The sequence below is a fragment of the Scylla paramamosain genome, chromosome 6 (assembly GCF_035594125.1).
Source record: "Scylla paramamosain isolate STU-SP2022 chromosome 6, ASM3559412v1, whole genome shotgun sequence".
NCBI classification, from domain to species: domain Eukaryota; kingdom Metazoa; phylum Arthropoda; class Malacostraca; order Decapoda; family Portunidae; genus Scylla; species Scylla paramamosain.
In genome coordinates, this window is record NC_087156.1 from 19,984,160 (window position 1) to 20,011,996 (window position 27,837).

The following is a 27,837-nucleotide window of genomic DNA, read 5'->3' on the forward strand; positions in this document are numbered from 1 at the left end:
TGTTATTAAACTCTTATGAAAGGGCCGCTTTACAATATGCTCCGCCTTATTAAAAACGGCGCCTCGACTACCGGCAGGAGGCAAGAGGCCGCTGCGTATTTTTCTCCGTGGTTGCAGTTAGGCAGTGCAAGATGGCGTTTTTTTTTTTTTTTTTTGACTCGCACTTTGTTAATGATCTTTTTTTCACTTTTGTTGTCGTTGATGTTATTATTATTTTTATTATTATTATTATTATTATTATTATTATTATTATTATTATTATTATTATTATTACTATTATTATTATTATTTTATTTTCTTAGTAGCATTTTCCTCGTTTTCATTATAATTATTTTATTGCGAGTCATTTTTTTTCAATTTTCCTTCACACACACACACACACACACACACACACACACACACACACACACACACACACACACACACACACACACATACGTGTACACAGCATAACTAATTTTTTGTAACTTTTTGAAAAATTAAAACACTATGAAATGAGTGTGTGTGTGTGTGTGTGTGTGTGTGTGTGTGTGTGTGTGTGTGTGTGTGTGTGTGTGTGTGTGTGTGTGTGCGTGTGTGTGTGTGTGTGTGTGTGTGTGTGTGTGTGTGTACAGCGGCGGCGAGTGAATACGAAAGTCACGTATAGCAAACAATTAATGTAATCGCTTTTCCAAAATGAATGCAGAGGAAAGTTTTAATAACATCTGAATATAGGAAAAGGCAGCGGCATTTGGGATATTTTTTTTTTTCATTTCGAAGTCACATTCAGCAAATAAGTAAGAAGACAATAGTTTACTCATTTTTATACCTTTAATGTTTTTTTTTTCATTTATCTATTTTGTTTATTTTTCTTTCCTTATCTATTTATTATTTCATTTATTTTATTTATTTATCTTTTTTAAGTCCTGCAAAAGAGAACGGGCGGGAACATTTTTAAGGAACATATCCCAGATCTGAAGGAAATTTTGTAATTTAAATGTTTTTCACTTTTCTTAACTAAGGTCAGTACCTGTAAAAAAAAAAAAAATATTTCGGATTAAAAATGTTCCTCTTAGATTACAGATGATCATGAATAGTAAAAGAAGAATATTAACAAAATTATATATTAATCAAACGTTTTTTTCAATGTCTTTTTTTAAGTAAATTATGGTTATTATCTACACAGCACTGCTAAGAATCCGCAAAAGAACATTTTACATGTGTACAATGGTTCTTCTTTTAGTAAAGAGCTTACTCCTATCATCAGATAAAAATTAGGAGATTGAAAATTTTTCCACTTTTTTCGGATCAAATCCGGACCTGCAAAAATTCAGAAAATTTTGCAATTATTGTTTTAGTACTGCAGATAATCAAAACTTATAAAGCAAAAGAAGAATATTGATATAAAAAGTATGTATGAATCGACAGTGTGTTTTCTTAGTGTCTTAATTTCTTTTAAAAGTTAAATATGGTTATTATCTACACACCACTGCTAAGAATTGGCAAAAAAAAAAAAATCTTTTAAATGTGTACAATGGTTCTTCTTAAGTAAAGAACATCGCCCTACCATAGGATACAAATTTTTATATTTTGAGTTTTTCCACATTTTTTTTTTTTTTTTAATTAAGGTGCGGACCTCTATTTTTTTTTTTTTTTTTTTTGCGATTAACAATTTTCTTCGAAGATTACAGATGATTATATAATGAAAAGTAGTTGAAGAATATTGATATAAAAATCATGTATCAGTTGATGAAGTGTGTCTTTTGGGGTCTTAATTTCTTGTAAAACTGAAATATGGTCATAATGTACGCACCATTCATAAGAGCTCGAAAGAATATTTAACGTCTACAATGTTTCTTCTCTAAGTAAGGAACATAACCCCAATTAACTGATAAAAGGTATTTCATACTGATTTTTTTTTTTTTTTTTTTTTTACTAAAGTCAGATCCGCACATTTTTTTTTCTTCTGCGATTGAAAATTTTCTCTAAGATTAAAGGAGATTAAATCATGAAAAGTAGAAAAACATTGATGTAAAGAGTATATATCAATCGAAAAAGTGTGTTTTTAGTCTTTTTTTTAAATAGTTAAATAGTTAATTTTTATATACCACTCCCAAGAACTCAAGATAATATTTTACATGTGTAAAAATGTTCTTCAAGTGAGAGACTGCATCGGGAATAATTTTTCACCACCTTTACCTAAAGCCTCAGTCTTCCCGGGCGGCCACCACGTCCTCCTGAATTATTACTCATCCATCCTCGACTCTAAGAACTCGCACCTTCAGAATTACTAAAATATAACCATGATATATTTCTCCTTTGAATCCTGTAATACATTTCTTGCTTGCTCCTCCCAATCGTTCTCGCCGTCGCTGCCCTTGGCATCTCCTCCTCCTCTTCCTCTTAATATCTTAAGTGAATTCCTGCTCGTTCCAAAAATGCCACCTCCTCCTCCTCCTCCTCCTCCTCCTCCTCCTCCTCCTCCTCAATTTCTTCCTTCCCATCCTCTTCTCAACCTAAATTTTGTAAAGGAATGAAGCTGACACATCGATACTCAATCTAACTGACAAGTATCCTTGAATGACACAGCGCGGACATCACTTCCCTCCAACACGCCCTTCACTCTTCATCCATACGAAAGTTTCTCTCTCTTCATCTGTAATCACTTTTCCACTACACAAACTTCACTTTTCATTTATTCAATTCATGCATCCGTTTTGTTCCTATCCTTTTTTTTTTTTTTGCCAGTATTTTACGAGTCTTGCATACTATTATCTTATGTATTTATTTTTTTTTATTTATAGCTACCTTTTCATTTCATTTATGTTTTTACTTTTATATCTATTTTAAACTCTCTCGCTCATACCATTAATACACGGCTCTTTATTTTTCTATTTTCTCTGTACGTCTTTACAACTGTACATCACACGACCAACACTCTATCGCCTTAATCTCTTCCTGTGAATACAATAACAAATACTAGTACATATTCCTCTTACAGTGGCGGCTGTGTATACCTAGAGAGCAGCACGGCCTGGACTGGTACCCTCCGTCCTTTTCTCATTGTTATTCTGCAGGAGTTGTGTTGAGTGTCCCGCCTGAAGGGTCTGTTATGATGATATTCATGCATTCAGTTGACGAAGCACGTTTGCATCGTTCTTTCCAGCATGTATTAAAGCGTGCAAGGCAGAGCTACATCGCTCCTCTCCATCTTTTATGACAGGCTGATGGTTTTCGGCCTTTGCAGTATTCCACCTTTCATCTCTATCACGCGCAACACCAAACTCAAATACGTCACGACACATAATAAATGACACAAGTGGTCTACATTACTTATATAACTCGCATTTAGTGTACGTAACAGGCTCAAACAAAATTATGATCCGTATTACGCGTGGAAAATAGGTTTATAGTACTTCGACTCTGTATTAAATATACCCAACATGGTGAAAATAATCCTGGTTTATCAAGTCTGCAAAACAAAGGTGATATCACGACCTACAACAAGCTTCACGTTCCCTCCACATGTAAATCCGCTCGCTTTCCTCACAGTGGGACATACGGCAAGCCCATGCCACTTCTTTCCCTGCCTTCCTTCCTATTTTCCTTCCTTCATGCTCGCTTAGGAGAAGGTAATGGAGAAGATCTTTATCACGTTAATTTCCATAGTAACATGTATCACTTTCATAGGAAATGTTTACACAGTTACTTCCAATCTGTGTTTATTTAAAAAAGCTGACAAAAACTACATCTTCATATCCTGTCCTCAATCAGATCTGTGGCCTATCATTTCCGCTGAAGGGTCGCGTGCTGCCTCTTATTGGGGCTTGATTCCTTCTTCGAACACACCGCGAAGTAGGTAAGAGGAATCACATCGCCATGGTTACGGTTCTCGAGCACAAGGATTTCCTACTTTCAATTTTCTTCCCCACTTCACGGCTGTCACGCTCCCCCGTCTTGCCATTACCGCACAGAGAGGATAGTGCACCACGGCAGAGCGAGCACACGAGCGTAAGCCCTCGCGGCGTGCACTCAGAGTGGTGGAAGGGTAAAAATGTGTTCGACTCTTGACCAGCAGGGGCACAGGAAACGCAGGTAACAGTGCAGGTGTTTATTCACAGAAGGTGTGAACAGAAGGCTGGAGGTAGGTGATCTCTCGGCGCCAGGCCGCGCACTTCAACTTAACACTTATGACTGAAGCCTAGCTCGTTCACTCATACACGTATTCATGCCTCACACAAGTCTCGCTCATTCACTCGTTCACACAACTAGCTAACAACCACACACCTCCCCCGAGACATAAGGAAGATTCCTTATCTTTGTTATGGCTACCGTAACACATGAAACAAAGTTACAATGATTGAAGTACAGAAAACACGGTACATATACACAAAACAAACACAGCGTACAATGAACACGTACGACTAATCGTAGGTGCTACGGTGCCACCGCACCTGCAGTCGTCTCGGCTCCCTACGCTGTCGGCTGCTTCGACGCTCTGGTTGCTCTCGGCCACGGTGTACCCCGTTACCCTGATGCTCCGGGCTGCCGGGATGGTGGTGTTCCTCGTGACCCTGATGCTGAAGCGCTGCACCGCCATGAGCGGTGTGCTGCTCGACAGGAAGGGGAGCAAGAGGTCTGTGTGGGCGTAGGTGTCTTCTATTACGCCACATCACGCGACCGCTGCCCATCTTGATGAGGTAGTCTCTCCTTCGCCCAACAGCCACGATGACACCCAGGCGATCCCAGAGGCCTGTCGTGTGATCTTGAACGTCGACGTGGCCACCGAGGTGCAGGAGAGGAAGAGTACGGGCGGACGCGTCGTGGCGAAGTTTCGCTTTCTTCCTCAGTCGCTCTGCCTTGGCGTCGCACTCATCAGCAGCGCGCTGCCACTGCTGAGCGTATGAGCGATGATGAGCCGGGACACAGGACCTCATAGGATGACCGAAGAGGACTTGTGCTGGTGATCGCCCTTCCGCCCTCGGAGTGTTGCGCAGTTCCAGCAACCCGCGAGCGAACGCATCCTCGTCCAGGTGTCCCTGCTGTGTGGTCGTGAGGATCAGCTTCTTCACGGACTTGACCGCTGCCTCGGCGTGACCATTGGAGCGTGGATAATGAGGTGAAGATACACGATGCTCCACCCCCCATCGAGCCAGGAAGCGCCGTACCGATGAAGAAGTGAACTGCGGTCCACCGTCAGTCCTCAGGAGAACAGGCACGCCCGTGTCGGCGAACACACCCCGAAGGACACGAACGAGCTGATCAGCCGATGCTGGACGTGAGCATGCAGACACGTGAGGCCACCCAGACAAGCGATCTACATACACGAGGTATGTACGGCCTGCTGCGTGGAAGTAGTCTGCAGAAACTGACTCAAACACCCTGCTGGGTGTGTCCGTGTCCTGCCAGAGAGGTTCGTTGGCTTGGCTTGGTAGGAGTGGACGGCATAGTGAGCATCCAGAAACGACGTTCTCAACGTCTCTGTCCATACCAGGCCAGTACACCGTTTGTCGGGCCCGTCGCTTGGTGCGCTCCATCCCCTGATGACTGTCATGGAGTCGCTCTAGTGTTTCTCGGCGGAGGCTGTGAGGAATAAGAAGCCTCGGCCCGTAAACCACCAGGTCGTCGTCTACGGCCAGCAGACTGCGCACCGGCCAGTACGTACGCAAGCGGTGATCGAGGTCGTGGCAATGATCAGGGAAGCCCTCGATGATGACGTTCTTGAGCAAGCAGTACTCCCCGTCTCTTGCTGCTGCGGCACGTACCATTTCCACAGTCTGATCCTGGAGTGGTGCTAAGCGGACGCCGTCCTCATTGGTGGCAGATAACGCTGAGATGACCGCTGAGTGGAGAGGGTCGAGGTCACCAGAAGTAGCAGCATCCTCTTCCTCCACTGGGTCCTGTACTGGAGCACGTGAGAGGGCGTCGGGCACACAGTGTGTCGATCCCTTTTGCCAGCTTGCTGTGAAAGAATACTGAGCAAGCTTCTCCCTCATGCGCTGCAGCCGCAGGTTCTCTATTTCTCCCAACAACTTGCTATTGAGGAGAGGTATCAGCGGGCGGTGGTCGAGCACTAGATCGAAGTGAGGGAGTCCTTTCAGGTAGGTGCCACATTTCCTGACTGCCCAGACGATTGCAGCCATTTCCAACTCTATTACTGCATAGCGGCTCTCTGTGTCTGTAACAAATCTTGACCCGCATTGCACCATCTTCCACTGGTCACTGTGCTTCTGCAGGAGAACGAATCCAAATCCGTGCATCCTTGAGGCGTCAGTCTGTAGCATCGTTGGTAATGATGGGTCGAAGTATGCCAAGACAGGTGGGCTGACGAGACACTGTTTCACCTTCTCAAACGCCTCTTCATGGTTAGGAGACCAGCACCAACTGTTCTTCGGGCGTAAGAGATCTCTGAGGGGTTGTGCAGCTGCAGCCACAGCAGGAGAAAAGCTTCCAAGCTGGTTTGTAAGACCCATGAATGATCGTAAGTCGGTGATGTGCTGTGGTCGTGGGAAGTCAGAGATTGCCTTAACTTTCTTTGAGTCTGTCGTGTAGCCTTGTCCAGAAACAGAGTAACCACAGTAATCTACCACTCTTTCCGCGAATGTAAACTTCTGTGGGTTGAGAGTGATGCCGTGCTGGTCACACCGCCGCACAATCTGAATGACATGGGCTAAGTGCGCACTGGATACACGGGCCTCTTCACGTAACGGTTGAGTCGTGTCAGGTCAACACACAGCCTTACACCAGATGTCTTTTTTGGGACAGGCACGATGGGGTGGCACCATGCCGTAGGGTAGTCCACACTCTCGATGATTCCCTTGTTAAGCAGCTCTTCCAACTGGCTCTTAATTTCTTCACGCCAATTGTAAGGGATTGTACGAGATGCTGTTACGGCGAAGGGTCGAGCGTCGTCTGTCAACTCGATGGCCATGGATCCACCAGCCATTGCACGTAAACCTTCCTTTGCTTCGAAGACGCTGGGAAAGGCCTTGATCACAGCAGCAGCGTGCCCCGCACGCTGTTGTGGCGTTGGGTCGTAGGAATGAGGCCAGCTGATCACTTCTGTGGGCGTAGATAGAGGTGGCTGCGAGGCGGTCGGGTACTTGATGGAGCTGTTGCCGGTGTGCTGTTCTTCCCTGCGTAGCGGTCGGATTTGAGCCGGAAAATCTTCGGGGAGGATTCCGAGAGCGATGGAATCGTACCAGCTAAGCAGCGCCCCCTTCACCTCCTTCACCACGCTCACAACAGTCTCAGCTTCCCTGTCGCCCAGTTGCAAGTGCGACGAGAAAGTTCCTACACAGGTGAGGGGGTGATTACCGGCAGCATAAAGTCCATCACCATCAGCGGGCGCCAAGCTGGAGGGCGGGATTCCAAGGAGTGTTGCCGTGTCGAGGCCAATAACGGTCGTTTCGGCCCCAGAGTCAGGAGTCCACGTAATCTTGTCTCTTCCAGCGGGATGTGTGGCGGTAATGAGCACCTGGGGCGCAGGTCGTGCCGTCACCGTCTTTGTGTATACGCCTGATAAGAGCTGGTATACACTGGCACTGGCTCCCCGCCTCGGGCCTGCACCGCGATGAGGAGAGACAGTTGAGGAACTCCTCGAAGCTCCTCGTCGTTTCCTCACTGTCTGCTGACATACACTCGCAAAATGCCCTCTTTTCCCGCAGTTACGACACACTTTATCTATTGCCTGGCATCCCCTTTTGTCACTGCGACAATCTTTGCCACAACGATAACAGCCCGTGGGGCTTGAGCCCCCGAAACTGCCCTTCCTGTAGTTCGAGACAGCGTTCACACCATGGCTCGAAGAGTGAGAGCCGCCCCTTAGTACTGCACTACACTGGTTAGCGCTCTCTGATGCTCTGCAAATATCTATGGCGTTTTCAAGGGTGAGTTTCTTGTTTTCCAGCATGCGTTTCAGAGCCACTTCGTCTCGTGTCCCAACGACAATTCTGTCACGCAGCTGATGGTTTATGCACTGGTCGCAAAAGTCACAGAAATTGGCGATTTCCTTAACAGCACATAAAAAGTCGTCAAAACCTTCTTGCGTTTCTTGCACGCGGGAGTAGAAGTCTCTTCTATCCATGATGATGTTGCGCTGGCTTCGCAGGTACTCACACATTGCATCGAGGATGGTTCTTAACTCCGCGTCTCTCGGTAAGCTTATCCCGTAGCGAAGTGTACGGGTCCACTCGTCGTCTAGGACAGCAGCGAGTGCCGCCCTCTGCTCAGCCAGGGAGAGACAGTCTATCCTGGCGAGGGTTACGTATCCTTCAAAACTTATGGCGCCACGTGTCGAACTCACGTAAAGATGCTGACGCCGTTAAGTGAGGAATGATGGTGGCGGACGTCGGGAACCTCGCGCCCTGGGTAGACGTGCTGCGGGCTGTGGTTTCGCCTTCATTGCTCGCCGTGGTGCGACTGGGAGCTTGTGTCCCCACTCTCTCCAGCAGCTGGGTTAAACGCTCCTCGCGAGCCTGACTCTGCTCCGACTGTCGCGCTAGCAGAGCCTGACTCTGCTCCGACTGTCGCGCTAGCAGGGCAGCCAGCGCCTCCAACTGCTTCTCCATTCTGCGCCGTACCCACTGCAGCCTTGTCCTGATCCTACTCACTGCGCCATGTTCGACTCTTGACCAGCAGGGGGCACAGGAAACGCAGGTAACAGTGCAGGTGTTTATTCACAGAAGGTGTGAACAGAAGGCTGGAGGTAGGTGATCTCTCGGCGCCAGGCCGCGCACTTCAACTTAACACTTATGACTGAAGCCTAGCTCGTTCACTCATACACGTATTCATGCCTCACACAAGTCTCGCTCATTCACTCGTTCACACAACTAGCTAACAACCACACAAAATGTACCATCAGTCGACATGCTTCAAACACAAGAACGCCCGAACGCATAAGAGGAAAAGTAACAACGATGACGATAATGATGAAGACGATGACGAAAATAATGGTGGTAATGTTGATAATAACGTACCTCCAGTCAACAAAGGGAAATAAGCTCCTGTTACGTAAAATCACCTGTACTCTAACAACAGGTAACGCTCATGCCCAGGTAATGACGGATGGACACTACTGCAGTACACGTAATGAAAACACCACGCAGGAAGAAGAAAAAGAAGAGGGAACTGAGCACACTGACATCATTATTATTACACTACTGCTCCTGCCTGCGTGCGGCTCTAGTCATTGGGGCAAATTTCAGGTCTTCAGGGAAAGGTATCAGTTTATCTTGGCCACGTGACGGATACTGTGAACTGGCAGGCGTGAGGCAGTGAAGGGGGAAGGGAGGGAGGGTGGGAAGCAAGTGAAGCAGAGTGGTGTTGAGTGGTGAGAGAGAGAGAGAGAGAGAGAGAGAGAGAGAGAGAGAGAGAGAGAGAGAGAGAGAGAGAGAGAGAGAGAGAGAGAGAGAGAGAGAGAGAGAGAGAGAGAGAGAGAGAGAGAGAGAGAGAGAGAGAGAGAGAGAGAGAGAGAGAGAGAGAGAGAGAGAGAGAGAGAGAATGCAAATAGACAGACAGACAGACAGACAGACAGGGGGCGGAGAGGGTACGTGGGAGATACAGAATAGAAATTTCAAATGGAAGGGAAAAATCATGAAGAGTAATTTCCTTTTAAACTGGAATTGTGGAAGACACTTTTATATTTGCAGGGAAATAAAGCGAGTCTCTTTATCACATGGAGATTAATCGTAGCCAATGAGCAAAGCTGCTCTTCTTCTTCTTCTTCTTCTTCTTCTTCTTCTTCTTCTTCTTCTTCTTCTTCTTCTTCTTCTTCTTCTTCTTCTTCTTCTTCTTCTTCTTCTTCTTCTTCTTCTTCTTCTTCTTCTTCTTCTTCTTCTTCTTCTTCTTCTTCTTCTTCTTCTTCTTCTTCTTCTTCTTCTTCTTCTTCTTCTTCCTCCTCCTCCTCCTCCTCCTCCTCCTCCTCCTCCTCCTCCTCCTCCTCCTCCTCCTCCTCCTCCTCCTCCTCCTCCTCCTCTTCCTCCTCCTCCTCCTCCTCCTCCTCCTCCCTCCTCCTCCTCCTCCTCCTCCTCTTCCTCCTCCTCTTCCTCCTCTTCCTCCTCCCTCGTACTTCTCTCCTCTGCCTTTCCACACACACACACACACACACACACACACACACACACACACACACACACACACACACACACAGCACAACAGTTATTTTTCCCTTTTTTAACTCAGAAAAGAGACACGGTAAGGAGAAACACAATGGAAATACGCAGGAGGACTTACATCTATTCAATTACAATACAGTATAAGCTCCAACAGTAATCGGGAAAAAAAAACCATTCAGGACAACATATCTAGCCGAAAGCACAGAGACTTGTTAGGAAGTAATAACATGAAATTCAGCGGCAGTCCGGGAAACAGCTCAGCGAGAAAAAGATAAGGAAAAGGAAGAAAAAAAAAAAGCATTATAAAACCTCTTTCGCGTTCAGAAATACACATCTACATCTGCAGTCAAAGGATTAAACAACACTTCATTGAAAAAAGTAAGTGTAGAAAGCCACGCCACCTGTCCAGCGTAGGATACACTAGTCCATCCTATCAAGCCTTGCACCTGGGGCCGTGACGAGCTTTCATGGTGAGGCAGGCGGCAAGGCGCTGAGAGGCAGAGCGTGCGAGTTGCATAATGGCCTTCAGTACACTTCCCTTTGATGTTGTGCTGCTTTGGCTAATGCGCAATGTGGTAAAGAAGCTCTGTTCCACTAGATGCTAACCTAAATATACTGACAGACAAAAGATTGGTGATTAGGTACTAATACGAGTGAGTTATGTACGTAATGGCTTTCAATATATATTTCCCTTTGACGTGCATTTTTTTTATAATAGAGTAGATGATAAAACATGTAATTCAAATGCATCCTAATCTAAAAGTGCATAATGATAAACAAAAGACAGTTAATTAAGTAACGAGATGAGTATGCGAGAATCAACACACCATTATTATTTCCCTCTGATGTATAGTTTCAATTAATATAACACATAAGACACGTATATTCACTTACAACATAACCCAAGGACCTGTACCACAAACAAAACGTACAAATAGAACAAAACCCCCACTAGTTGTTCAAGAAAGACATCACAACACCGACACGGCGCCAAGAGAACAAGGCAGCTGTGGAGAATGAAACCTTGGAAACACCGGGAAGGTCAAGGCGACGCAACACACACACACAGAGAGAGAGAGAGAGAGAGAGAAAGAGAGAGCAACACACACACACACAACCAGAGGGCGAGAGGTGAAGGCAATAATATCACGCCCCGGATCATCGCACCGCTAAATAAGCACGCGAGTTGCAGCGACCGGAAACTGCGCCTCTGTTATCGCCGTCATCTGAATATATACCTGCGATATTGCAACACCGACGGCCGACTCAAAAAAAAAGGACTAAAATAAAATAAAAAATAGGAATAATAATGGCCACTGCAGCTGTGCGTCAAGTCAAGCCGGTGGGGGAGAGAGAGAGAGAGAGAGAGAGAGAGAGAGAGAGAGAGAGAGAGAGAGAGAGAGAGAGAGAGAGAGAGAGAGAGAGAGAGAGAGAGAGAGAGAGAGAGAGAGAGAGAGAGAGAGAGAGAGGGTATTGCAGTAGTAAAATAGAGGTCAGCTCCCGCACAACACCAGAACACTCACTCGGAGCCGCCACACGCGATTTACACTCGTCCGTTTCCCGTAGAGAAGCATTCGTGGGAATTTATGTGGCTCGCTTCATGGTGGTGCTACCTTGGCCCGAATTTACCACCTGATCTTCCATAAATACAGAGAAGGGCTGATGGGCGCAGATTTGAGAAGAGAGAGAGAGAGAGAGAGAGAGAGAGAGAGAGAGAGAGAGAGAGAGAGAGAGAGAGAGAGATTGAGGATGAGCTGGTGAACTACCACATTTTCTCTCTCTCTCTCTCTCTCTCTCTCTCTCTCTCTCTCTCTCTCTCTCTCTCTCTCTCTCTCTCTCTCTCTCTCTCTCTTCTGACTATTTACACTTCCTAAAATAGATAAAAAATGTCTTCGATTTTTCGCCTCTTCTTTCCCTGATGCATGAAGGAGCCTCTCACTAACAACTGTGGCTACATGGCTAAGTAATGCAAAACACTATGGAAACACTCGAATATTGTTGTGTAATGCAATAAAGCAGACGTACTGAGAACCACCTCTCCTCCTCTCACATAATTTTGCCAGGTGTTAGATCCAGAGAGGGAAATGATCCGAAGAACGTAATTAATATATGTGTACTTTTAATTCTCCTCTACGTGATCTTACCTAACCTGATGTACAAATGTGAACTTTATGTGTCAGTATTTGCACATCGATTCCTGAAACCCTTTAACTGTGAGGAATCTGGGGAGAAACAAAGATACAATATATACTCACGTGCCAACACACACACACACACACACACACACACACACACACACACACACACACACTTTTCCCGATTCCCAGGCAAAATCCGCTGAAATATTAGGAGCAGCCACAACAAACTCTCGGACAGCCAGCCATTAAGACCGGCTTCCTAGAACAAATTCCAAACCAATTTCCTGTAACAATAAAACTAGTCCAGAACAATTTCCCAGGCGCACTAACCTTCCCAGCACGAGCTTCTCCCAACACTTCGGGAACACTTCCCTCAGTTTACCAAGACACCCACGAAAGTCTCACAAGAAAGAAAACAAGAAGAGAAAGAGAAGAAAAAACATAAAATGCAGTCGACCACAAACCGGAGCAAAGGCCAATTAGTAAGCAAACAGGAAGATGATTAGCTTGTCCCCCCTCCCTCTTCTGCAGCCGTACCATGACCCCTCCCCGCCCCCGTGACAACCATGCAGCAAGGCCCCGCACATTTCCAGGACAGCCAACAGAGGGCCTCGTATTACTCCTGGCCGGGGAATGAGATCAGTTCCAGCGGAGAATCGTGTTAGAGCCTCGGGGCCTGAGAGCTGCCCGGGAAATGTGGTCGACCCGACGAATAATTCAGGACACTTTGGGGGGCCTGCCGGCGAGACCCAGAAGCCTCCTCCACGTCCTGCCTGGGGGGTTGAATTCTAGACCTCCATAATTATGCTCCAGATGCTCCCCAGCCCTCGGGACCTGGTGCATCACGAGGGCGGCAGAAGTCAGTAGCGTACCTGGCTTATGAAGAAGATGGGGAGGGAGAGAGGACTTTACAGAAACTTTACTGAACTCCGACCTATTCTTTCATTGTGGCCATCATCACCCTGAGTTTTGACAATTTAATGAGTCCCTTAATGTGATCTGGGTATCCTCGTAGTCAGTAGTGTACACAGGAGAATGGGGAGGGAGAAAGAAGGAATACTTAACTGAACTCCGACTTATTCCTCCACTGTGGCTACCTCCACCCTGCCTTTTGCTAATTGAATGGTCCCCTCATGTGATCACGGCATCCTCGTATTCTGAAGGGTTATTCTCGAAGCCTCGCCATGCACGCACCAATCAGGATCCAGAAACACCGACAACGTGACCAGAAACCTTCCACATTACTTCCCAATTTAATTTCGTATATTACCTGGACTTGTGCAATACAAAGAGCGATTTCCGATACCACGATTTCAAAGACACGACATCACTCTGAACATTTACGGATGGACGTATAATTGTGTTAAAGCTTCGGTGCGTTCATTGAAACGAAAATATATTCGTTCTGGGTTATCATGAAACAATTCTCGAAACTTACTTTAACTTAGCTTACGTTTGTCATGAAAAATTTGCTGCCTCACCAATATTCCAGTACTCTCTCACTCTCTCACTCTCTCTCTCCTCATGATCAAATTTTTCTTATATCATTAGCAGAATCTTTCCTTTTTTTCCTCCCCTTCCTTCATTCTCTTTCCTCTCACCGTCCCACCTCAGTCACTCCCTCAAACCTCACGTCTCCCTCAGTGGCCTCCTCATCAACCCCTCCACGCAATACCTGTTATCACGCTAATACCTGCCCTGCTAATAATGTCTCGTATATGGAAGACGAAGCAAAGAAAGAGATGATGTGGTTTTCTTTTCTCTTCACCTAAAGAAAAAGAAAAAAAAAGTGTCATTTTTTGTCATGCACTTCCACTTTCCCTCATTCATTTTTTTTTGTTTTAATGTATGTGTTGAATGGACTTCGTAGGTTTAGAACAGCGATGCGTTACTGTTTCATGACTGTGGTAAGTTACATTATTTTCCTGGACTATGTGAACTCCTGACAGGTATTATCTTTTTCCTTTCAGTTTTTAGTTGAGGAAATATGCATCACGAAATTCAGTAAATATCTGTCTGTCTGTACGTCTTCTTACTGGATTTTGGCTATCCTTTCTACAATGAACTACTGTCTCAACACATTAAAAGTAAAATATGGTCATCATCTACACATCACTCCTGAAAAGTCAAAATAGTACTTTATTTATGTTCAGTGGTTCTTCTCTTAAGTAAGGAACATATCCGTGTTATCACAGAAATTTTTAGATGAAAAAATTTCACATTTTTCATTAAGGTCCAGATCGGAAAAAAATTCAAAAATTTTTTTATTGAAAATCATGAAAAGTATTAGAATATTGATTTAAAAACTACATATGAATCGATAAAATGTGCTTTTTAGTAAATTTTTTTTAATTTGATAGGTGAGAATAGATTTCATGAAACATTTATCTATTCATTTATCTATCGATCCATCTTTGTCATCTATTTATTTGTCTATCTATCTAGCCATCTATCTACCGGCCTATCTAACTATTTATGTATCTTTATATCTATTATATCTATTTATACCTATCTTTCTACTTATCTGTTTATCTATCAACCTATCAATCTTTCCAATATATATATATATATATATATATATATATATATATATATATATATATATATATATATACCTATTTATCCCGTATTCCAGGACATTAAGGGACGGTAAAGTTAATTACTTCAATGATATAAATCTTTGAGCATGCACTGAGCACTGCAATCTACATTCAGGACTCACTATTAATCCTGACACTGATAATTGATGATGATGATAATGATAGTAGTAATAATAGTAGTAGCAGTAGCAGCAGTAGTAGTAGTAGTAGTAGTAGTAGTAGTAGTAGTAGTAGTAGTAGTAGTAGTAGTAGTAGTAGTAGTAGTAGTAGTAGTAGCACCAGCAGCACTAGTAGTAGCAAAAGTAGCAGCAGCAGCAGCAGAAACAGCGACAAAAAAATAACAACAACAACGTCATAACACCACCACCACCAAAGACATGTAACCAACACAACAAACACACAAACACACGTAACACAAAAACAAAAATGTCAACCGTGTACCCAACCAATATCCCAATACCTTACTTGCTCCCCTACTCCAACTCACTCTCACCCTCCCCCTTCCCCAACCTCCTCCCCTCCTCCGACACACCCTCACCCTCCCCCAACCCCTCCCCGAATCCGTCCTCCACGGTCCCAGAGTCGCCTATTTGAGAGTCTTCGAGGTGGGTCGAGGCACGGCAGCGGTGGTGGCGGCGTTCGAAGCAAAGGGTCGAAGCAGAGACTTGTCGGTGGTGGTTCATTGTGGTGAACCAGCCGCCCGCACAATGGGACCTCTCTCTCTCTCTCTCTCTCTCTCTCTCTCTCTCTCTCTCTCTCTCTCTCTCTCTCTCTCTCTCTTCCATCCTTCTTAGCACCATCTTACCTAACACACACACACACACACACACACACACACACACAAACAAACTCTCTCTCTCTCTCTCTCTCTCTCTCTCTCTCTCTCTCTCTCCTTCCCTTCCTTCAGTCCTTTCCTCCAGTCTCTCCTCTATCTCACCCTCCCTCTCTCCCTCCAGCCCCTCCCCCCATCCCTCCCGCCTCCCCAGACCCCCTTTCGTCCCTCCCACCTCTCCCGCCCACGCCAAACCGCAATAACGCACAACACGAACGACGCGGCCAGAATACCGATCACAGAGAATCTCAATCCTTGGTCTTGAGTGATTTTCTCTTTTTTCTGCCCCGAGGCTGAGGAGGAGGAGGAGGAGGAGGAGGAGGAGGAGGAGGGAGGGACGGACAGAAGAGTGAAAGACGAAAGGAGTAGGACGACGACAAGAAGAAGGACGAGAGGTGTGACAAGAAGAAGAAGAAGAAGAAGAAGAAGAAGAAGAAGAAGAAGAAGAAGAAGAAGAAGAAGAAGAAGAAGAAGAAGAAGAAGAAGAAGAAGAAGAAGAAGAAGAAGGAGCAGGAGGAGGAGGAGGAGGAGGAGGAGGAGGAGGAGGAGGAGGAGGAGGAGGAGGAGGAGGAGAAAGAAGAAAAGGTCTAAAAGGAGATGATTGAAAAGATAAAAAAAAAAAAGTGGAAACAAGGACGACGAGCAAAAGATTTATCAGGAAACGGAAATGTTGGTGGTTCCGCGAAATTAAAATCCTTTCACATCGGTGTTAGTTTATTTCGCTTCAATCTTGCGGAAACAAAAGGATGCAGCGTGTGATAAGAAAGACATCGAGGTAATATGCGTTCTTATTTTCTTTTTCCAAACTAGACAAAATAGAATGCTCAGCTCTTGTCAGTCAACGCTTGCTTTGTTTTTATCATTTACCCATTTATTTATCGTTCGTTTCTCGGCGCTGCGCAAAATAAGAATAGTTTGTTGTTGCTGTAGTTGTTTGCCTTACGAACTTCCTGCTTTCATTCCGTCTTCTGATAGCTGTAACAAGCATAAGTATCTTGCAACCAATTAGCGGACTCAAGATTAAGTGGACTCTCCTCTCTCCTCTCTCTCTCTCTCTCTCTCTCTCTCTCTCTCTCTCTCTCTCTCTCTCTCTCTCCGCCAGGCACACACACACAGACTGACTAACAAACTACACGATACTACTTAATGAGATGACAGGTGCGTACGACGTCTAATTACCTCAACACGCCTCCCAGCTACCCACACCTGTCGCTTGAGAAAGAAGAGAGAGAGAGAGAGAGAGAGAGAGAGAGAGAGAGAGAGAGAGAGAGAGAGAGAGAGAGAGAGAGAGAGAGAGAGAGAGAGAGAGAGAGAGAGAGAGAGAGAGAGAGAGAGAGAGAGAGAATAATGTGACTCAAACAATGTCAAGTGCTCGGTTAATTAATTGGTAAGCAAGACTCTGCCTCTGACAATCGCTTGCATATGCCCACTTTGTCCACCTCCTCCTCCCCCTCCCCCTCCCCCTCCTTCTCCTCCTCCTCCTGCTCCTCCTCCTCCTCCACGCCCTCTTCCTCATCATTATTCTACTTACTGTGAACAATATGCAAACACTATCGTATACTTTTCCTAATCTTCTAAAGTCGTCTTCAAAACACCCTGACCTTTTCTTGCCTTTTCAATGCACCAAACACCTTCTATCACTTCATGGCCTTCCTCCCCTCATCCCTCCCCTGCTCTTTTAACTCCATCCCCCATTAACTAAACTACAACCTCCTCCCACTCTGTCCTTTCCCTGTGGCTCGCAAATTTCATTGTACTTTGAACCTTTCCCACTCGTTCACTGCCATATTGGAACACACGCTCATACCCACACACTGAACTAAACCACACATGCACGTACGGACTGGGCAGGAAAGAAAGAAAGGGGAAAAAAAAAATTAATTGAATTTCAAGCCGCCAAAAAGAACACGGGTGAAAAAGAAAATGTAAAGAAAAGCGATACGGATCCCTTCAAACCCGTTAAAAGTTCACCAACAGGGAAACTTTGGCGATTGGAAGCAGTCATTTGTTAGGAAACTTTGCCACGCGGTTCCCCAAAATAAAATATTCCAGCAGTTCCCTGTGACCGAGCGACGCGGGGACCTGGTGGCTACCTGTGTGAACTTGCCAAGTCTTCGGTACCTGCAGCGGAACTCACCTGGAGGCTCATTCCTGTTTCATTCAGGTTTGTAAATATCATAAACCAGAAGATTTTAGTTCGCGACATGATTACCGCGTTATACCTGAGTGGTGACTGATCTTGCTGATTTAGCCTGTGAGCAGCCACTCAACATAATTTTTCCTACAGCCAGGTTTTAATTAACATCGTGTACACTTGTGTTTTTTTGTTACGTAAGACACCCAACAGCATACAGACCGACCCAGGTGTGTTTCATTCCACTTATTTAGTCTCTCTAATAAATATTCGCAGCTTCCATAAGAATCCAATATCTATTTATTCTGTAATTGAAGTAAATCCCAATTCCTACTTCCGTGCGATTTCTAAAAGCATATTTATATATATATATTTTTTTTTTTCATGCAGGGCGTATCTCTAAGTTTTACGAGAGCATTTAATTAATTCCTCCCCAATCCATACGAATCTAAATTTACCGCGGCTACCTGGGAACGCCGATACTGAAATAAAAATATAAATGTATAAATAAACGCACCTTCAAAAAACACACCGTGCCTTGAGAGAACCTTCTGATCGTTACCGTCGGCAATGCACCAGAAATAAAAAAATAAATAAATAAAATAAAATATATATATATATATATATATATATATATATATATATATATATATATATATATATATATATATATATATATATATATATATATATATATCCCAAAAAATATATACTCGAAGTTCAACGCAATTTTTATATATTTGATCATAACGAGTTGAATAAATGTCAAGAGAACACGGAAGGGTGCTTTGTGCAGCCTGTGTAGCTGTGTATAGCACCAAAAACCGACGTCCAAGCACTTCCCCGCCCCTTCCCGTCCCTCCCCGCCCCTCCTCCGGCTGCTCCAATGGTGTGCTCGGACGGCAACCTTCCTCTAATACCGCGAATTGCAAGGGAGGGTAAAAAACGTGCATTTGCGGTCCGTTAATGAATGGGTTTCTCGGAAGGAATATTGAAATGCCCAACGGATGAGGAGCCTTGATGGTGTTCATTCATCCGAGTATTGATTATTTGATATCAACTTCCCCTCCTTTCCTTCTCTCCCTCTAGTCCCTTCCTTCTCTCCCTCTCCTCCCTTCCTTCACTCCCTCTTCCTCTTCCTCTCTCTCTCTCTCTCTCTCTCTCTCTCTCTCTCTCTCTCTCTCTCTCTCTCTCTCTCTCTCTCTCTCTTTTACCTCCTCTCGCCGCCCAATACTGGCACACGTCCGGGTCTTCTTCAGACTCCCGACAAATTACTGTTTTTGTTGCTGCTTTCCTCAACTTTTATGACTTCCATCCACAATTTCCTCAGCCTTTCACCAGCCCCTCCAGGTAGGATCAATCACGAACGAATGATCTTCCTTTCCTCTCTCTGCGCCTAAGTGTGTGTGTGTGTGTGTGTGTAGGAGAGGGGGAGTTGCGAGTTGTGTAATGAGGGGCGTATATGTTTTAAGGATAAGATACTTTTTATATTTTTAGATCCGTAGGTACAGTTTGAGTTGCATATTCGTGTAACACTAAAAGGAAGCTTCTATTGTCCTCGGCAGCTACATGTTTATAAAAGCTTGCCAAAAACGGGGCCAGCATTCGTCTCACCACTGTGATACATTTATCCTATGCTACGATTACAGTTTGCCTTGAGAAATTATGTAATAATTGTCTCAGAAACTATTACATTTCTCTTATTACATCTCCTTTCTACGAATAACAACGTAGCACACAGCAATAGTCTTCCCTTTGGTTAATAAATCTATCCTTTACACGTACCCCATCTCTCCCTGTCTCTCCCTCACTAAGCACTGTTAAAATTGGTGGAGATATGCTGACGAAACGTTTGAGAGTAAGATCCTTAAGAACCCAAACACTACATTTCCCACTGCTCCGTTGCACAATATCTCCTGCATCCCCTCATGCCTGCTGTGTCTATCTCACTAATGCCAGAGCTAAACAGTATCTTCTTTCTTTCATCCTCTTCACTGGCAAGCTCATGCACAGTTTCCTTGTTTATATCTGTTACCACACTTATTTCAAGGGACAAATTTCGAGACACTGAGAACCAATATGACCTTTAGCCATTTCTTAAAGCCATCCAGCCTCCTTTCTGTGGGCGTGTGGTGTCAAGGAATCAGTAATAAATTTACCTTTCCTCTTAAGGTTTATTATTTTATATATATTTTTTAGGTTTTTCTTCTATTGCTGTGGAAATACTAACGTTCTACAAAACTTACAATACTTCCACACAAAGACTCCAGGGTAAACAAACACTTCATGCTTAGCAACTATTACGCTGCTTGTCTGAATATGGATTTTGTCTTTTTCTTTTATTCCTTGCTATTATCTTTTATTCCTGCAGCAGCAGCAACAGAGGCGGCGGCAATATTGCGTGTATTTGCTTTTCCTTTCATCTAAACCTCTTGTCATGCGTATGTTCGTGTGAATAAAATAAAGGCAGCGGTCCGCCTTGGTTGTGGCCACACGAAGCCCTCACGCACCGCCACCGCCTCGCCCCACCACGCCCCAGAAGGCCGCGCCCTCTGTGTTACACCTACTGGTCGAAGGTCGTTTGGGATTTGCTAAACAACAACACGAACCTCACGTAACACTTGGAGTAATGACTGCAGGGACCCTTCGCCTCATGACTCTGCCGTAAATACGGGTGATTGAGGCTTCTTTCTGCTTCAGTAATTACGGGTACATTTGTGTTACACGTATGATATTGTGTTACTTCAGCGAAAACCTCGTTAGTTGTTGGTGTTGTGTTATTTTTGTTCCTCTCTATCAGGGGGTTTGTTGTTTTCTTTTTGTTGTTCTCCTCTATCAGCGCGTTCATCGTTTTCTTTTTCTGTTCATGTAATTCTGCAAACTCTTCCTCGTCACGGCATCGATCTGGTTTGACTGGACTGACTTTTACTGTAATTCCTTTTCCTTTTTTTTATCTCTCTTTTCCTGCTCCTCCTCCTCTTCTACACTTTTTTTTCTTCTCTTTTTCCACTTTCTCCACTTTCTCCCCCGCAGTCATCATCGTCATCATGCTAATTAAAATAATAAAATAATGACGGCAACACCACCAACAACATCAGCAATAATTATAACAACAACAATAATAACAATGAAATCACTATTTACACTCGCTTTCCCACTTCACTCTACCAACTTTTTCTCACTTTCTCCCTTCCTTTCTTCTATCATCCTTTCCGTCTCATTTCCCATTACATTTTGCCTCCTCATTCCCCCATTACGTACCTTTTCCCTTCTCCTTCCCCTCCCTGCAAAGCCCTAAGCAAGCTCTTCCGTTGACTGTTGTTTTACCTCTTAAATGTCACCGCCTCCCCACTCTTGTTCTCCCTCCTTGTCACAATACTAACACAAGGCAACTTTTTCTTAGTCTTCTTTCTCACCGACTCAGCAAAAAGGTTATGTAGATATCGAGTTTTCAATTAATTTAGACTTTATCCATTATTTCAAAAGCTGCAGTGTGAGACGCAAAATATTTAGGTGTGTAAGATGAAGAATAAGAAAGTGTGGGAGGTTAAGTAGTAGTAATAGTAGGAGGAGGAGGAGGAGGAATACAGCTCGTTTTCTTCCACTTACAGCCAGCCCTCCACGGTGCCTCAAGTGGGGGACTCTTTTTAAGCTTATCATAGAAAACTAGACGTAACGCTGAGAAAGGCTGGGTGGAAATTATTATGCTCATCTCTTTCCCAAGTGCGTATACGTGGCCGTGAAAAGACTGAATTCCAGTTAAGGCTACCAAATGGTTTTCAATATTGCGAGGTCTGGAAAATATGGAGTAATCATGATTTTTATAAGCTGAAATATTAGGATAATTTGATCATGATTTTTAAGAGGTTCAGGTACGATAGTTTTCCATCTTTTTTTTTAATTTGTGCTGTGTTTGTTCTATTACCTGTAGACACGTGTTTTCCATACTAGTTACCTATAGTCTTCTGTCACATAATAATTAATACACCCCCCCCTCTCTCTCTCTCTCTCTCTCTCTCTCTCTCTCTCTCTCTCTCTCTCTCTCTCTCTCTCTCTCTCATATCCCTTTCTTCACCAACACCTTACTTTCCCCTCTTAAACTAGCCAGCCTACCCATCCCTTCCTTATCTATCTTCCTTCAACACTACTTCCTTATCGACCATCCAAATTGCAGCACCAACGAATCCCTCCACCTCCATTTCTGTCCCTCCAGCATCCACCTCGCCTGTTTCCACCGCCACACTCGCCCTTTCTCTCTCCTCTCGTGCCTAGCCATCTCCACCGCTACCTAACAACCCCTTTCTGCCCTTTCACCCCTGTCAGTCCCACTCAGTCTACCCTCCCTCCCTCCTCCTCCTCCTCCTCCTCCTCCTCTCCTGTAGCATCCGTTTTCTACACGGCGCCCAACCATTAAGGAAGGGGCCTTTGAGAAATTCGCATAGTCGTGTACCACTTGCCTGGCTCCGTGATAATTGGAACAAACTGAACGTGTGTGACTCACCTGCCGACCGAGGCCACACAGGTGAAACGCAGGTGACATGGGGAGTGAGGGGAGTGGGGAGAGAACTAGACAAGGTGGAGAAGTGAAGGGATGGGAATATGGTGAATAAAGTTGAATGTACAAGGAGTCAAGGAAAAAAATATGAATACAGAGGATGAAATATAACTGTGATAGCGAGTTCTTACACTAGTGCATTCAAGTGAGTTTTGTTAAAGTCTGCTAGCAAAAATAGGGAGGTGAGGAGATAGCAAGGTGGTAAAGAGAAGGAAGTATGATGGATGGAAGTTGAATGTAGTGCCAAAGAAAAAAAAAGATATGAATGCAAGGAAAAAATAATAATAATTGGCTTGAGTTTTGTGTGTGTGATTGTGAACTCTTACACTGGTGCAGACAATTGAGTTTTGTTCAAATGTTATATCTGTACCTGTCGCTGCAATAAATCCGTATAAAAAATGAACACGTTACCTTTTCATTCCCTCATCCCCCGAGCCCCCAATGCGCGCAGCCTGTCTCCTGGGCGCCACGCAACAGTACGGAAAAAAAAAATATATATATATATACGACTGACCTTCATGGGGTGTGCGCAGTGGCGGATGTCAAGGTCTCTCTCTCTCTCTCTCTCTCTCTCTCTCTCTCTCTCTCTCTCTCTCTCTCTCTCTCTCTCTCTCTACGTCTAACACACTAATCTATCCCAACATTCATATAACTACAAAACGTCGCCAAAACACCGCGCTCACACACACACACACACACACATACCTAATGCTCACAGTAATCCCTCAAGCAACTAAGTACACCTAACAAAACACAACACTCATAACTCCTGACGTTACACAGTACACTTCACCACCTCGCACACTATCACTCCTTATGTATTCCGTTATAATTATTGAGGCACAAGCAAATTTATAAAGCCGCACTAATCTCTCTTCGCGTGCTGACTGAAAGAACACACTCGCCCGGCAGCACAGGTCAGGACAATGCTCGTCAGAATCTCATTACACACCTGTCAGCGGCGCCAGCTCGTCTATCGCTGTGTTCATTAGCGGTGTTTTAAAGACTCGCCCGACTACTTCCTCCCTGCCTGTCTGTTTGCCTGCTAAGCTTTACTAATAATTTGTTGTTTATCAAGACTCGTCGTGTCCGCCAGCGATACAAGTGCAAAAGAAAACGTGGGAAAGGCACCGCAGGAAGGAGGGAGGGACGAGGATGGAAGAGAGCGAGTGGTGGTGAGTGGGGGACTGAGATGATATGGATGACAGGGTAAAAGGAGACAGGAAGGAAAGTGAAGATAAATCCAGGCAGGTGTTACAGGACGTCACTCTTCCTCAGTGGGGTGTCAGTACCATTACATCACTGAGGGATATAAATACAGGTGGTGAGAGGCAACGGAGAGGAAGAGGTAGAGCGAAGGAGCGTCAGCAAAACCTATATAATTAAGAACCTTCTTTGTTAGCAGCAGAGGTGTGATGAGCAGCCATTCATCACCTTAACCCGCCCGTAAGGTGACATTCCTAATACCTGTGATTCTGCGTACGAAACCTCGGAGGAATTAAACCACAAGGGATAGGAAATATATCTCACCAAGGAAGAATAAAGCACGAATACAAAATAGAATCACGAGGGAATAATGGAGAAGAAAACAGGTGTGAAGCAAAGAAGACAGGCGAGGTGAGGGGAAGGGGATGCATACCACGCCTCTTTATCTCTCTCTCTCTCTCTCTCTCTCTCTCTCTCTCTCTCTCTCTCTCTCTCTCTCTCTCTCTCTCTCTCAGGCCTCGAGTAAAATTTTAGTGGGGTTTTCACGTCGCCTTGTACGTCCAGACAGATACCTCCCTTCTGACAGCTTTCATTAAACTTTGGCCATTCTGGGTTCCCAGACCGGCGGGATATAAGGTATAGCTCACATTTCTTAGCCTCCCTCGCCCACTCCTTCCCAGCTCCTCCTCGTGCCTTCTTGCTCCACTTCCAGTAACGCCTTCCCGCCTTCCCCTGCCTCTCTAACACACACACAAAGCCCTCACCCACTTAAGGTACACAAACATACATCTCCTCACGAACTACGTAAATATTAAAGCGATTTCACGTGAATAAAGGCTCCTAGTGAGGTTGGACTTGCTCGCCTGAAGTAATGTATCGCCCAGCACACCCTTTCACGCTATGCAATCCCTCAGGCAGTATCACGCCCCGCACTGTCCATTGGCCGCTTCACCCAGTGTCCTAACCCCGGCGACAGAATGCATCGATACCACCTCCATGAACACACACACACACACACACACACAATTGTCACTGCATAAATTGTGTCCCCGTGATGGACCGCCGCGGTACATCATCACAGCTGTCCACCTTGCCTGCCTCCACCTCACCTTCCTACAAAATCAACAAGATCAAATCCCAGACACTTATACGTACTCGTAGGTGGCGAGTGGAGGGTGTTCAGTGGGGTATAAAATATAAACTGAATGCACCTTCCCACCACTCATCTCAACTTGCTTTACCTACCTGTCTATATGTATTGAAAACCGTTCGCCATAAATATGCTACTGCCTCGTCATACGTCCTGAATAACGCAATACTAACTTGCAGGATGAATGATCCGTGTTTTCTAATGGCTAGAAACACTTCAACGGTGCATTTGACAGGAGGGAAGTCTTAAAATTATTCATGTGCATAACCTGCCTGCATACAGACGTGACAGGCGGTGAAATATACATGTAGGTAAAGTTCTCAAGACAAAAGGAAAAATTATTGTCTGAGTGTCAGTAGGTAGAGGATAAATGTGAGTTATGCATGGCGGGGATGAAACATACGTATATCAACGCTAATAATTATTTACTACGCATCGTCCCAAGTTACAGGAATAATTCATCATTAGGTCCCTACTATGGAGCGTTATTACTTAAATACTCCTGTGTGTGTGTGTGTGTGTGTGTGTGTGTGTGTGTGTGTTATTAGGATAAACAACGTGGAGCTCCTTCAAATTCGTAATCTCTTTAATTTTAAAATACTGGTCGGCATTTTCTGACCAATTACCACCAACCATGAGAAGAGGTCGTCCTTCAACTCCCCCCCTCCCTCTTTTCCCACATCTCTCTCTCTCTCTCTCTCTCTCTCTCTCTCTCTCTCTCTCTCTCTCTCTCTCTCTCTCTCTCTCTCTCTCTCTGCACATCATCTCGCTTCCATCACCACAATTACCAGCGCCAGCATTTTTCCCCGGACGTAACTACATAGTCGCTCTCAAGCCTCGCTCATGGTGGTGGAGCGAGGTGGAGTTTCTACAGTGCACCTGCAGACTTTGAATACTTATAACATGTATGCACTAGATGATTGCTTCTGAGATTAGACAATGTCATGATTCTGCGTTTTGTAAGGAAAGAAATCATTAAATCTTGAAAAATGTTATGCATCCCTTTACTTATTTTTCCAAACTTGTATATGAAAAAGTATGCCAATGACCACAGCTACTTAAACGTCACCTATCGATTTTTTAATTCAACTTCCCCATCTTGATCTCTGCAGCACAGCCTTTCCTGGCCTCCCCTGACCTCAGCACCCCTCTACTCACAGCGTGACATCCATGAAGGTCAAGCTTAAGTGGATCAGTGTCCCTCAAATCATTGCAACACAGGCTTGTCTTGCTACAGAATTAAAACTACAAAATACCGTTTGACGCGATTTAATTATTTGGTTTGATTAATTATTACAAGTACACTTCAAAGATTTCATTAGTTATTATGGACAGAAAACAAATGGTAATACTTCAGCTGTGTGACAGGGAAAGCAATTCTTCATGAAGCAAGACCTGTATGCCCTGTGATACAGAACTACGTTTGGCTTAAGCTAATTCCCATTATTCCCTGAATTTAAACGAGCTCGCGGGGTGCTGCAGCTTGAGAAACGTGACTCTGAACTAAAATGACGCACAACACATAGCACACTTTTCCAACGCCTCTTAAAATTCATTCCAGCTCGCCAAGGGATGACGGCACCCCGATAGATAAATGCTGCTCTAGTGTTTCAAATCTGGCGGCGTGTTGTACAAGCTCTCCCCTGGTGGGCGAGGTTTAGCACCAACCAGAAACAGTTAGGAAAAATGTCTTTCACCACTATTACATTAACCATCACCACCACCACCACCAACAACAACAACAACAACTACTACCACATCAAGTACTGCCCCTACGTCACATTTCCATAACCATTACCCTTTCTTCACGGTACAAAGGAATATTTTGAACGAGTAATGAAGTTGGTGATCGAAAATAAATCTCAGCAATGTATTATGATGAGTTAATAATAATGGTCATATAAAAACTATCGGAAATATCGAGGTTTTGTTTCTGTTCCTTTCCTCAACAAATCTGGTCATCTGGCGGGAATGCGCCTTTAGGGAGGCCAGGAGAGGCGAACAATCCTCGCTCTTCCTGCAGGCCTAAGTTATTATAATGTTCGTTTAGATTTTAGAAATCTTATTAATTTTACATGGCCTAGACTGAAATATGACAATTTTCTAACGCGCAACACTTAACATGAATAATTTTGGTTCAGGGGAGCAAGTGACGACAATTCCGACAGTTTTCAATGTGGCCATCACTCATAACACTTCACAATGCACGGAGGGAAGCATACGTTCAACCACGGACAGCATAAGCGCCTTGAAGTACTAAATTACCGTACCTACTCCACTGTTCATCCCACCCTTCCCACCACCATCACCCCCTTGCAGTCAGAAATCCACGCGTGAGAATATTACACGCTATAAATGCATGTAACAAGGAAGAAACCATTCATTATTGTACATAAACAAACAAGTGGCCAATCAGTCTGGAAAAAATGCGTTAATGGAACAAGTGATGGCCGATCGTTCTGAAAAGCACCTTGTATCATTAAAAATATTGCTAGAGCTCAAAACAAATTACCTAGGCAAATACACGGAAACTTATACAGCATTACAAAATATATGTACAAGATCTCTGAAGACCAATACATACGCAAGTAAAAATGTAACATCAGGTAAAGCCGGGAAGGAATGAGGGAGAAGAGGCGAGGAGATGAGGGAGGGAGGGAGGGAAGCGGCGGCGCGGCGTAGGTCACCAATCACCACTCAGCGAGCAAACGAGGCTATAATGACTCGTTAATGTTACTTTTCCCCTACTCTACCTTCATTACCTCCCTCATTTTCTCACCCAGTCAGTGTCACAATCTTAACCCCTCACCCCCACCCCGTGATATGCTAAGTAACACCTCCTTGCCTTACACTGAGGCACGTGAGGGCAGTTTTCAGTGGAGAGGACAATGCCGGCTTGCCACACTCGCCTCCCCGTCTCTCTCCCTCGTATACTCGCCCTCACAGACACAAAATAGTCATCCACTTACTCTTACTCCTTTTCTATTCCTGTCCACGGATGGTACGGTTCATATACTTGCACTGAAATGCCTGCCGGACGCATACTTACACTCAAACAGTAAATCATAAACTCCGCAGTTACGTTCTGCCTTTGTCGCCCCACTCGCAGTGCCGGTCAGGTGGGCAGG

The 27,837-nt window shown here is 44.6% G+C and overlaps 1 long non-coding RNA gene across 1 annotated transcript in view; it reads right to left on the minus strand.

The window, feature by feature from the left end:
- The window catches only part of LOC135101114 (uncharacterized), a 42,896-nt gene extending 15,059 nt beyond the window's left edge, over positions 1-27,837 (minus strand). The window contains exon 1 of the long non-coding RNA XR_010269035.1: positions 27,679-27,837. This is a non-coding gene — a long non-coding RNA (uncharacterized LOC135101114). The remainder of the gene's footprint in view (positions 1-27,678) is intronic.